This window comes from Thunnus maccoyii, chromosome 3, assembly GCF_910596095.1.
Source record: "Thunnus maccoyii chromosome 3, fThuMac1.1, whole genome shotgun sequence".
Lineage (NCBI taxonomy): Eukaryota > Metazoa > Chordata > Actinopteri > Scombriformes > Scombridae > Thunnus > Thunnus maccoyii.
In genome coordinates this window covers 9251166-9264428 of record NC_056535.1, presented here as the reverse complement: position 1 = coordinate 9264428, position 13263 = coordinate 9251166, and the positions used below count along the sequence as shown (strand labels likewise).

The 13263-nt window shown below is 39.4% G+C and overlaps 2 long non-coding RNA genes across 7 annotated transcripts in view; both read left to right on the top strand.

Moving 5' to 3' along the window:
• The first annotated feature begins 266 nt into the window (after nucleotides 1-266).
• On the top strand, nucleotides 267-3677 carry LOC121894259. 5 transcript variants are annotated; one of them, XR_006095510.1, is made up of 5 exons: nucleotides 267-868; nucleotides 1143-1177; nucleotides 2812-2951; nucleotides 3037-3080; nucleotides 3351-3677. It is a non-coding gene; the product is annotated as an uncharacterized LOC121894259 (long non-coding RNA). The 5 variants fall into 5 exon arrangements; XR_006095508.1 differs by lacking the exon at nucleotides 267-868 and having other exon boundaries at nucleotides 877-1177; XR_006095509.1 differs by lacking the exon at nucleotides 267-868 and having other exon boundaries at nucleotides 877-1177; nucleotides 1732-2951.
• A 1211-nt stretch (nucleotides 3678-4888) lies between these two features.
• Nucleotides 4889-13263, top strand: part of LOC121894674 — a 62769-nt gene continuing 54394 nt past the window's right edge. For both annotated transcript variants that reach the window (XR_006095597.1, XR_006095596.1), the window contains exons 1-2: nucleotides 4889-4981; nucleotides 5687-5796. This is a non-coding gene — a long non-coding RNA (uncharacterized LOC121894674). The remainder of the gene's footprint in view (nucleotides 4982-5686; nucleotides 5797-13263) is intronic.

The following is a 13263-nucleotide window of genomic DNA, read 5'->3' as shown; positions in this document are numbered from 1 at the left end:
GGCGGTCATCATACAGTATGTAATTATATAACCCAGCACACTCACACACACACACACACACACACACACACACACACACAGCACTTTTTTGCAATCAAATGAATATTTAATGTCCGCCTTCTGCCAGTTCTGCAATGTCCTTGATGCATCAATTTTAAAGGACCAGTGTGTTGGATTTAGTGGCATCTAGCAGTGAGGTTGAAGATTGCAACCAACTGAATAACCCCCTCCTTCCAAGTGTGTAGAACCTACATGTTTGGTTTGTCTGTTCTGGGCTACTGTAGAACATGTCGGTGCAACATGGCAGGCTCCATGGAAGAGGACCTGCTCCCTATGTAGCTATGAACAGCTCATTCTAAGTTAATGAAAACACAATTCTTATTTTCAGGTGATTATACACTAATTAAAACATATTTATGAATATTATATTCCATTTCTGCCAGTAAATCCCCCTAAATCTTACATGCTGGTCCCTTAAATGTCAAAGTGGAATATGTTTGAATTTCAAGTGTAAAGGCCTGTAGGGTTGTGCTTGCTGTAAAAGTTCAGTAATTAGTCTCTAATTAAATTATTTTTATAACAGCATGGCTTCTTGGGGATTATCACTACACAACATTATAGGCCATTCATATTATCATAACTCATGAAAGTGTTTGCTAATGTCAACAGCTGATGTAAAGTTGTACCTATTGTATGCTTAATGTGCTTTACAGTCTGCAACACAACATTGCCAGATAACGGATAAAGTAAAGAAAACACAACCCAGATAGCAACTGACTCTGGACCGCCTCCAAACCGGCAGATCCATGTTACAGTCTCACCGGTTTTACGTCCCCGTGCCAGATACGGACCGCATACAGGCTTACGAGTGGGTGTGTCAGTTAGACTCGCAATCAGTCAGCAGAGTCAAAGTAGTTACGGGCCAGAACTGAATAAACAACTCTGTGTTTGTTATTAGTGATGTTACAACCAATGTTGCCCACAACTTGTTTTTCATCCGCATCTTACTATCTGTTGACGTTACGTTAGCTGCTCATAGGAATGTAGCCAGTAGCATGTAGGCTAACGGCTAACCTTAAGGCTAACTGCTAACATTAGTTTGAAACAGCACCATTTGACAGCACAACCGGTCTCTATTTCAGGTTCAGGTTCCCCCGGAGTGCCGCGGATCAGTAGGGTAAGTTTTTGTTTGTTTGTTTGTTTGTTTGTTTGTTTGTTTGTTTTCCTGCTTTGAATTCCCCATCATTACAGTTATTTTCAAATCCAGGCTATAAGTTAGTTAAAGTTTTGCAGTCTTATTGGATAAGTAACGTAAAGAAGTTAAAAATTTCATCTTAAGTTAACTGTAATTCATTGTCTGATCGCTGTGTAATAAGTTGTGTAATGCGCTGCAATATGTATTACCATTGAAAAGCATATTGTATTTGGTTGTTCATTTAGTTGTTGTGACTAGCTAAGAGAGAGATTCACTCACCTCTGTACTTGTAACGTTAGTCGGTTTGTTCATGGTGTTGTGTTGAATTGCTCTGGCACAGACTGAACAAAAATTGAACTTCATAGCCACTGGTTTCACAGCAGTAACCTGCGTGTGGCGATTCTGATGTGAACACAGTGTAAATGCATTATGTTACTCATAAACTTACAGTGCATGACATTTTAAGCTTAAGTACAGTTGATCAGTGTGCAATACTGAGCATTTTGAAATTTGAATTGAGTTTGTACTGTATACAGGTGCTGAGTTATAAATGCAATGGGACTGAATGGGCTTATAGCAACTGGTCACTTAACAGTACAATATTTATGGCCAAAACCGGTGAGTGTGACGGGGTGGTAAGTCAAACTGAGGAACACACACAAATCATAAAATTTTTACAAAAAATAATGTTTTTATTTTGAATAAATATATTTTATGTAGTGACACACATATACTCCTGAAAACAATAAAGGTTTGATAAAAATATAACATTTATTTGGTGATATTTTAGATGTAAATGTCATGTTGGTCAATCCAGACATGTGAAAATGGCCCTGTACTAATAAAAACTTATCAAGAAATAGTATGTTACTCTTTAAGAATAGCATTTTCTCATATATCTTGTTAACAAGAACAATTGAATTACTAGCTTTAAGCTTTGGAAACACATTTTGGCACGTTTTGTGCCTTATGCACCTCATCAAACATTGCAGACGCAAATGGCACCCGTTTGGTAGAATGACTCGTATAATGTGCATGCCAACTAAGCATAATGTACATACATTTCTATCGCTTTAATTTAATAATTAATTTAATAAATTTAACAATATAACCATGCTATTTTTATTTCCACAACACATTCCTGCAAATATTTCAAAATAAAAGCCTTAAACATTAAGAAATGAAGAGATGCTGTCCACAGAAATGCTAGAGGGCTTTTAATTTGAGATGGATACAGGAAGTCTTGAGTTTATATGTAACAGCATAATGCAGTAACAAAACTTTAAAACAGGCAAACAGGAGCGGATCAGAAGAAGAGGAGGATTCGTACTAAAATACAAAGAGAGGGAATTAGAAATAAAGGCCTATAACTAATATAAGGCTGGGTAGCCTCTGCAGTTGAGGTGCTATTTGAGGAAATTCTGTAATTAATTGTTGACATCCTTAGCTGTTGCATAATCTGTTTATCACTTAATTGACCCATTGGACACTTTTTTCACCCCTTTAAAACAGCTATAAAAACAGTGGGTTATTAGAATGGCTAAGTGGAAAATGGAGAATTTCGGTCGCTGACAGCTTATTTGTCTTACAATGTGATGGACATTCTCTCTCAACAGGGGCTGTAAGGAAGAACCAAGCTGCTAGCAGTGCTCCAGACAGTGAGATCGACTCATACGCTATCAGATGGTTTAACTTGGCATCTGACCGGGGAGGTGGCCGCAAAGACCGTGCCAAGGCTAAAGAGGCATTAACCATGGTAAATTTCAGATAAAGCATTGTGTTAGTCTTTTGCAGCAGCACTTATGTTCTGTGTTTTAAACTTCAAAATTGGTTGTTTATAGGCATCACAACATTCCGCCGAGCAGCAGTGGCTGACTTCATAAAGGTACTTTATATTTTACATACATTTTGCATTCATGATTACTGTGGCAGCCGCACTAAACACCGATACTGAGTGTCAGTGGTTTTCTTTTTAGCACCGTTAACATACAAACATTTTAAGTAATGACAGTACACATAGCCTTTTGTTTTTCCTACAGCACACACTTTATTTTTTGACAGTTTGCTAATTTGTATGCACACATTTTGGTTAACATTCTGTCATTTCTTGCTTGCTTTAAATTATGTTGTAACTTTTTGTTTTTCATGGATCCAGCAAAAGAAGTGGCATGAGGAAGTGGAAGTGACAGCAGGCAGTGGGAGAGGTCATATGGGTGGGGATATGTTTGGGATTCAGTTAAATTTTAAGTTTTGTTGTTTTTTTTTTTGTTTGTTTTTTTGAGGGGGTAGGGGTCACGGTTAGTTTGGTTGTGAATAATGTTGGTATTGTTGTTGCTATTAAGTTTGTTAGTTAATTGTTTATTCCTGCCAACCCGGTTGAGGTCATTATGCTGTTTTACTTTTCTCTAGTGATCTTTGTATTTTGAATTTGAATTTTAAGATTAAATTAAATTGTAAATAAATAACAATGTTTTATGCTACACACCTGGTGTTCTTGAGCCTTACTGCTTGGTCCCTGACAATTACATTAGTTCTTCCCAGTGTGCTTTGGTGTGTCAAAGGTCAGTTTTTATACTTCTGTTACACTCTAAATTACGGGTTTAAAAGGACTTTGTCTCTTCTTCATATGCCATATGCTATTGTCATATGACATAATTACACTATTTTATATTTACTCAGTTTACACTCAACATGCACAGGTAAACCCAAGTGATGTCATGTCATGCTTCATTCACTTTTTTCTGGAGTTAATCCACCATGAGTAGAGTACACTTCATTACAGATTTTGACTGATGAGTGTACAGTGAACGATCAACAAAGCAGCATCTCCTGTCTCCATCTCTGTAACTTATGATTTCTGTTTTGTTTTTTTTGTTTTTTTTTAAACAACCAGTTATGATGATGCAACTATAGTTCTAGAAATTTATATCCAGAGATACTTTTTTTTAGTTTGAATTTAGTTATGGAAAAGATAAAGGTTAGCCCAGAACTAATTCAGATACAGCAAATATTTGAGCAAAATGGCTAGAAAGTGATCCGATCTGGGGCTGGCCGAGTACCAGCCCAGATAAGAAAGGACGCCGGCCCAGGTCCATTTTACAGATCTGGCCCAGAACTTATGGAAGCTCTGGGCCGGATCCAGTACAGAACTGAACCGGATCTGGCCCACCTTCGGACAAATGACTACAAAATAATCTCATCCGTTCTGGAGCTGGCCCAGTGCCGGCCCAAAAGCGAAAAAACGGATCCGCACCGTTATTGGCCCGTTGTGCCAAAGGACACCGGCCCGGGTCCATTTTACAGATCTGGCCCACAACTTATGGAGGCTCTAGGCCGGATCTGGGCCATATCATTTTTGCTATCTGGGAATGTGTAAGATATTAAAAAACAAGATAAAGTATCTGTAGATTTGGTCTGTAATAACTGTCTCAAGAACTATTTTTTGTCAGATTGAATAAAAACAAGTAAAATCACAAATATTTTGCACTCTGACAATGTTCAGTCCAGCTTCGTGCATACCATCGTCTATTTGTAGACATTTATGACTTGTCATAGCAGGAAACACACAGGTGTGACTAATAACACTAATGATAGCTTTGTCCAAATAAGGTGTTTCAGTAAGCCATGATAGTGCTGCAGCATGTCCAGTAGCGAGGCCGGGCACTCATTCACCGAAAAAGGTAATGCCACAACAATACCAAGTGTGCTTTGTGAGCTGCACCTTTATTCACAAAAATACTGCTCTTCACCTCAGTTGATGGTAGCATCAGTGTAACTCAGGCAGAGGTGAGTAATAAGTTGGCATAACAGACTTCATGTACTTACAGACCTCACCCACATACTGTTGGAGACCAGTGATATCTAGTTTTAGCACAAACTGGGCACAAGCCTAGTCTTAATTTCACGTCTTAATCATGTTAAATGTTGTTGGCTAGACTTTTTAAAATAATAATTTTGTTTTTTGTGTGACTAAAATAAAAACACAAGTTACTTATTTCACCACTGTACATTTTTGCATTTAGGTTACCTTTTCCATTTGGTTAACCAAAGCTAGTGAAACGGCAGGTGTAGTTTTAGAGAGGAATATGCTAAACTCCAAAACTTACAGAAAGTCACACAAAGGTAAGATTTACACTTTATTTGAACTATTTTCAGTGGAGACTAATGACAGCAACCGACGAGTTTTGCAAATGTACCTTCGGTAAACTTCCTCACCTCTAATAAAGAGCAGCAAAGCCGCTAAAGTTTGGACAAAATTGTCGTGAACCAACTGTTTACTCCGCGCAAGCTAACTTTACACAATAACACGTTTGATACTTAATACAACAACTCAGGTCTCAATAAAAAAAACAACAACCTAAGCATGCTGTATACGTCTCTTGACTCACTCTAGTTGGGGTAATAATGACCTCATATTTATCTATATACCAACATTGCTGTATGTGTAGCCTTATGTAAGCATCTTCGTGGGTCAATAAACTTTATTGACAGGTTCCCGCCAACTCCACCACACCTGTCCTGCACCCACCTGAGGAGCGAAGACCACAATCAGGTGACATGAAAATGCAGATTTAATAATGGGCCTCTACAGTGGAATAAAGGTGTGTAAGTAATCAAGATGTGTTCACTAACCTATAAATATACTGTATACTACACACATACCATATTATAGGACTGTAAAGTTAGCAGTTCCAGCTGCAGAAAGTCATAATTATTAGTTTCAGTAGTTATGAAATCTTAGTAATGCAGTAGCATTATGTTCATTAACATTCCTTCAGATATTTGCCTTAAAAATTATTTAAGTTGGAAAAATCATTATTGACAGATTCAAAATTAAGCTAAATTTTACTCTTATGTATATACATGTACTCCAGGCACAGCTGAATGCAACTCATTTCTCATAAAGATGTTAATGAGTCAGGTACACAGAACAACAGATGTGGTTCTGTGTCAGTAAATTTTGTCTTGTTGTGTCTTAAGGAAAAAATTAATTCAGTATATTTTCTCAAAAGAGATTAAGATAAGAAGGTGTCACTCCAAAGATGATGAAAAATGCATTTCACCTGTTTTAAATTACACCCTTATCGTTATTATTAGTACAAAATGTTTGGTGACATAAACACACAACTTCAGCAGAGGTCTAATCAGCCAGAATAAATGAAAACACCTATGAGAGTGTGTGAGTTCTCCTAAAGTTTTCTGTCTTATTAAACTGTACATCATACAGTCAGCAATCAGAAATACATCAAATTCTACTTTTAGGTAGCCTATATAATTTGCCCCCCTCATGTATGTTAGTGTGGTGGACAAAATATTAGGAGCACTTCAATTTAATGCAATCCAGTACACCACCACTTCTTAAAAGTAGAATTTATGGCAGAGCTGTTGTGTTGGATTGCGATAGATTGCGCAGGTGTTCCCTATAAGGTGCTCAGTGAGTGTGTGTGTATGTGTATATATATATATATATGTGTATATATATATATATATATATATATATATATATATGTACACTCAGCGGCCACTTTTTTTCGTTTACGTGTTCAGAACTGCCTTAATTCTTTGTGGCATAGATTCAACAAGGTGCTGGAAACATTCCTCAGAGACTTTGGTCCATATTGACATGATAGCATCATGCAGTTGCTGCAGATTTGTCGGCTGCACATCCATGATGCAAATCTCCTGTTCCACCACATACCAAAGGTGCTCTATTGGATTGAGATCTGGTGACTGTGGAGGCCATATGAGTACAGTGAACTCATGTTCAAGAAACCAGTTTGAGATTATTTGAGCTTTGTGACATGGCGTGTTATCCTGCTGGAAATAGCCATTAGAAGATGGGTACACTGTGGTCATAAATGGATGGACATGGTCAGCAACAATACTCTGGTAGGCAGTGGTGTTTAAATGATGCTCATTTGGTACTAAGGGGCCAAAAGTGTGCAAAGAAAATATCCCCTACACCATTACACCACCACCACCACCAGCCTGAATCGTTGATACAAGGCAGGATGGATCCATGCTTTCATGTTGCTTATGCCAAATTCTGACCCTACCATCTGAATGTTGCAGCAGAAATTGAAACTCATCAGACCAGACAACGTTTTTCCAATCTTCTATTGTTCAATTTTGGTGAGCCTGTGCCAACTGTAGCCTCAGTTTCCTGTTCTTAGCTGACAGGATTGGCACACGATGTGATCTCCTGGTGCTGTAGCCCATCTACTTCAAGGTTTGACGTGTTGTGTGTTCAGGGATGCTCTTCTGCATACCTTGGTTGTAACGAGTGGTTCTTTGAGTTACTCTTGCCTTCTTATCAGCTCGAACCAGTATGACCATTCTCCTCTGACCTCTGCCATCAACAAGGCATTTTTGCCCAGAGAACTGCCACTCACTGGATATTTTCTTTTTTTCGGACCATTCTCTGTAAACCCTAGAGAGGGTTGTGCATAAAAATCCCAGTAGATCAGCAGTTTCTGAAATACTGAGACCAGCCCGTCTGGCACCAACAACCATGCAACATTCACAATCACCTTAATCACCTTTCTTCACCGTTTTGATGCTTGGTTTGAACTTCAGCAGATCTTCTCGGCCATGTCTACATACCTAAATGCATTGAGTTGCAGCCATGTGATTGGCTGATTAGATATTTGTGTTAATGAACAGTTGAACAGATGTACCGAATAAAATGGCTGGTCAGTGTATATATAAAAGATATATAAGAATAACAAAAACATGGAAACATTAATGAGGAAATGACAATGAAATACAATGACCACAGAGGATTAAGAATTTATTGCTGGATTTCTACCTTTTTTCCTTATATCATTTGGGCATTATATTATAACATTACAAGGCTGTTGTTAACTTCACCAAGGGTGCAGCTATGTAACTGTTGAAAGTTACATTTGCTTTCAATATTCACTGCGCTACAGTCTCTCTGATTGTGATCAATGACTGATATTATTAACAGCTCAGATCATACATCTTCACACTCTCTGTATGCATGGTTAGTTATGTGCTGAACTAGCCCCTATGCAGTGAGCCCAAATGCATTTTGTGTGTCAGTGAGTGTGCGTGTGTGTGTGTGTGTGTGTGTGTGTGTGTGTGTGTGTGTGTGTGTGTGTGAGAACTCGTTGTACTGTAACAACTCACCAGCTCTTATTACATGGCTGTGGTGTGTGTACTAATAGATCCAGGGCAAGCGTGTTGACCCCAGTCATGTAGGAAGTTCAGGAGTTGAGAGGGATTTTCTTAAGGGGATCTTTGGAGAAGTGTGTGTCTGTGTGTGTCTGTCTCTTTGTGTGTGTTTGTGTAGGCTTTGCTGATTAACACCAGATGTGCGGGGCTCAGGGTGTTGGCAATAGTTTGAGAGGGCCCCACTGTACTCCATTCGGCCCTGGTTGCAGAAAATGCTCAAGCGACTTCTTCACACATGGCTGACATTAACATCTTTGCTGTTCATCCCCCAGATCCCCACAAGGTTAGAAACATCAGGTCAGTCTGAACTACAGGAAGTTTTAATAAGGAGGTTGTCCAGTAAAGCCAGGGTGTTCATGTAGATCTCCTGCTGCTCCACCAGAGGGCGGGAGAGAGCTGTAAAACGTCTGCAGTGTTTCTAAACTCACGTCTCAGAATCATATTCAATATTGTACATGAATATGTTTTTTTTTTTCATGGATCTTTGCAGTTTTTCAGTTCATATAAAGACAAGCACATTGTGTTGTTGCGTTGTATTACAGTGTTAAAATTACATTTTTAAAAAGAAATAGTTGACTTAATAAGGTTTACATAAAAACAACTCCAATATTTTGAGAAAATTAAAGTTGTGAGAGTAATTGTGATTGGTGCTGCAACTAAATATTATTTTCATTATTAATCTGTTGATTGTTTAGATTATAAAATGTCAGAAAATAGTGAAAAATGCTCATCACAAGTTCCCAGAGCCCAAAGTGACATTGTGAGATTGATTATTTTGTCAAATCAACAGTCAACAACCAAAGATGTTCAATTTGCAATCATGTAAAAGAGCGAAGAGCAGCAATATCTCACATTTGAGGAGCTATAAGCAGCAAATATTTTAAAGTTTTCCACTATAATAGACTTAAACAATTACTCAATCATCAAAATTGGCAACCATTAATTCACTGTCAATGGAGTTTCAGCTCTAGATAAGATAATTGTTATGGATTGAATGGAAAGTAATTGTAAATTCTTCAGGGTGAAGGCTGGTTAATGCCGTACCTTAAAATATTTTGTCAAATTTGCCATCATAGTAAATTTCAAAATGATATTGCTTTTTGAACTTTTTTTCTTGTTGCTTGCAAGACAAGAAACTGCAGTAATGTCCACACTCAAACATCTGTGAAGTCAGATGTTTGTCTGAACACTCAAGTTTGTCTGAAGTTATTATTATATGTCACTCCCTCAATTTCAACCCCACTTTTTCTTGAACCCCTTCCTCCGTCCTCACCTCCAAGGTCTCCCCCCTCCTCTACCCGTCTCTCTACCTTTTGTCCCTGTGTGAATATTTCACATTGCTGCTGCCGCTGGTGCGTGATGCAGGGGACTGAGCGTTCATTGTGTGTACGCAATGTGGGTGCAGCGGTATGCAGCTCCTCGGCGTGTGGTGTGTCGTGACAGGCGTGTGGCCGCTGACGCCAGCCGGCCGCCTGCCTGTCTGTCTGTTCAGTTACACCTGACCGGCGCTGACATCGATGTAGCCAGCACACACACACTCACAGAAACATGCAAACACACACACACACATACACACATACACACACACAAATTTACATTGCACCACCAGACCTGGCACCCAGAAGTCATATTAAGGCTAATTGACTCATTGCCACTGAGGTTGGCTCACTCGTCCCCTCAGTACAGGAGGTTGGCATGGGGCTTTTGCTGTTGCCTATTTGATGTTGTGCTGACTTTGTGTGAGGTGATGGGTGTCACTGTCACCTAAATGTAATAAAAATGTAGTTTGCAAGTAATCTGACTGAAAATATATAATTTACATGTAATTATAATTACAGCTGTTGCATATCTACAGTTAGTAATAATATTTAGGAAAATGTATACTGTTGCTTTTCTAGCAAATGCACTCATACTTTATGTTGAATTAAGTGTGCCCGACCCGATTGCAACAGGCATTTTGTTGCAGCAACTACTTATATTGAAAATAATAACAATAAACTTATATTGAAAGTGCATTATTGAATTTTGTGGTTTTGAAATAAAATAATAATAATAATACACTTATATTGAAAGTGCATTATTGAATGTTGTGGTTTTGAAATGTGCTGTGTAGGTCTGTTCTGAAATGCAGTGGAAGGCCAGGCGATATTGCAGTGCACCGTGGTGTAATCCTTGGTATTTAGTGTGTTCTCTCAGCTGCCGAGGTGAAAAGTTGAACCTGGTGTTGACCTTCTCTTGAGAGAGGGCTTAGCTCTGAAGTCAGGCGCAGGCCAAAGGCACAGGGAGGATATTCTCAAGTTCCTCTTTCCCTCCCTCACGTGCACCGTTCCTCTCCACGGCCACCCTCCCCTTCCACACGGAAACAATTAGCATCTGTGATAAGACATTGTACATATTTCCATCATTTTATCTCGTCTGTTTTGTTTGTTTGTTTTTCCATCATGACGAAAGTCTTGTGTCCTCTTGTCACGGCGCTGTTAATCACAATTACATCTCATCTAGGTGCAAGGAGTTGGAGAGAGAAAGAGGGAGAAATAGACTGTGAGGGGCCTTATGTTTATCACTGCAGGGAGTTGAATTGCAGATGGACAGATAATGAAGAAAATAAGCAAACAATTATGTAAAAATAGACAAAATGGGAGTAAATGAGACTGACAGACGTTAGGAACGATGTTTGGGGCAAAGTAGACAAGTTTTTATTTGTACTCCCAAGATGCCAGTTCAGGACATGTTTGCATTGTCACTAGAAAGCAAGAGAAAGAGTAGAGTAGAGCGTATTTTACAGATACATAAAAGGTTGGTGTATCTGATTTTCATAAACCTTCACAACCAAAACAAATGCTTCAGAAAAAGCTTTTTCCTTGATAAGACCATGTCTTGTTGTGCGTCTGTTTGTGTGTTCAGTATTTTATATATTTAAGCCTCTAATATTGATGTCAATCCAGAAAAGTGTATGGTCTCATCCCATGCTATTGAAAAGGAAAGTAAACTTGTTTTCAGTGTGTGTTTGTGATAATCTATGTGATCATGAACATACACAAAGAGTCATTTGAACATGGTGTGTGTGTGCGTGTTTGTGGCTTTATTTTGCTGTTTATGTATTGTACTCTTCCTTCTACGGGGCAGAGAGCTTTAACCACTGTGTTAAATTTACATGTCTTATCATGTGTCGTATCATACGCCTCGGACTCGCTGATCCACACTCTATTTTGTTAAAGCAACATGACCCAGAATTCAAAACCAAAACTAAGTCTGACATTCTTCCAGTCCAGCGGAGCAGGAGAATACATGGCCTAAAGATATGAGTCCGACAGTAGATGTTGAGTCGTGCTGCACTCTGTTCTCCATCTGTTTTAGTTTTCGAGTGGTTGTGATAACCTCAGCCTGACCCCTGATTGGGATAATCTCACCCTCATCTTCTCTCGCTGGTCAGCTGACAGAGCACTGCACTGCAATTGGTGGGTGCGTCGCTGAGGAAGAGGAATTTGTTTAGCATTGTGTTGGGGTAACAGTTATCCAGTGAGAAGTTTAGTCTACTGTCTAAACCATAGCAAAGCTCCAAAACACAGAAACAGAAGGAATGTTTAGGGTGAGAATTCAAAAAGCCAAACATGGTGGCTTTCCCAGGCAGTAACTATAAAATAATCCTGATACTGCTTCCTGTGGTGTGTGCACAGGCATGACTGGACCTCAGTAAACATAAATTTATTTAATCAGTACAGTGCTTACAGCAATATTTCTTCTGTAACATCTGTAAACATTTCCTCATCCAATCTTTCAAAGTCCATGCTTAACTGCAGTTCAAAGCAAAGAATATTGAACCCAACCTTAATACTTCAATATCTAAAATGTAAATCAGTATCACACCATTTTATGTGTTAACTCATGATGAAAAGACACAGTAAAATATATTTTTTGTAGTTACAGTGCTTCTTAATCGCTGTAAGGGACAGGACAAGCTGCTGTCCAGTGTAGTAGCTGCTTCAGGCGGTCTGTTTGGAGGGCTTTAGTCCAGCCAGATTAGATCAGAGGACCACTCTGTTTGTTTGTTTTGATTTGGGAGGGGCCAGGCTCCTGAGGGATACCCCCCTCCCTCTCTCAGCTACCACTCTCCTATCCCTCCCCAGGATTCCCCCTCAGGGCACAGTCGACTGGAGCCCCCCTGACCTCTCTGTCACCCCTTCCTAACCCACGTTAGCCAAGGCATCCTGGGAACAAAAAAGAAAACGAAGGAAGACTGCTGTGTCTTAGCGTCCACTGAACCAAATCACAACCAGATCCGTTCATCTGGGGGTGTAGGCAGTGCCACCCAGGCAGGCAGCCCCTCTAGCTCTGGTCAGACCTAGTAGAGGTTCATCCCAGCAAGTTGACCTCTCTTTCATCTGCTTGTAGGTCCCCAGTCTTCTCTCACACCCAGTAATGTTGGAAAGGCAAGGTATCAGCTAGGTGAAGAAGTTGGCTTAAGGCTGTTGCAGCTGCAGTCCTGTTCTTGCATGTGTGTTTTTATGTAATCATAAAAACTTTTTAAGATGCTTTGAACATATGGGACCTAATTTTGATTAGTTTTAAATCTGTGAGGGTGCCTGTATGGATGGAGTACTAACTAAATCCATATTAGTTCATTTATCGTTAATATGTCGTTGGCATGAGTTTATAGATCACAGATCACAGTATATCCTGTAAAGCTAGCCACTTTGGCATCTTTTTCAGATGCATCTGTGCTTCTGTTTGTGTTCTGTTGTGTAGTTTTCTCTCTTTCCATCCATCTGCCTGTTCATGCTCGATGAACGGCATCCGCCAAGGGCGTACACCTTCACATGTACACACACCCACACACAACCCCCCCCCCAACCTCTGCTGACCTCTTCTTC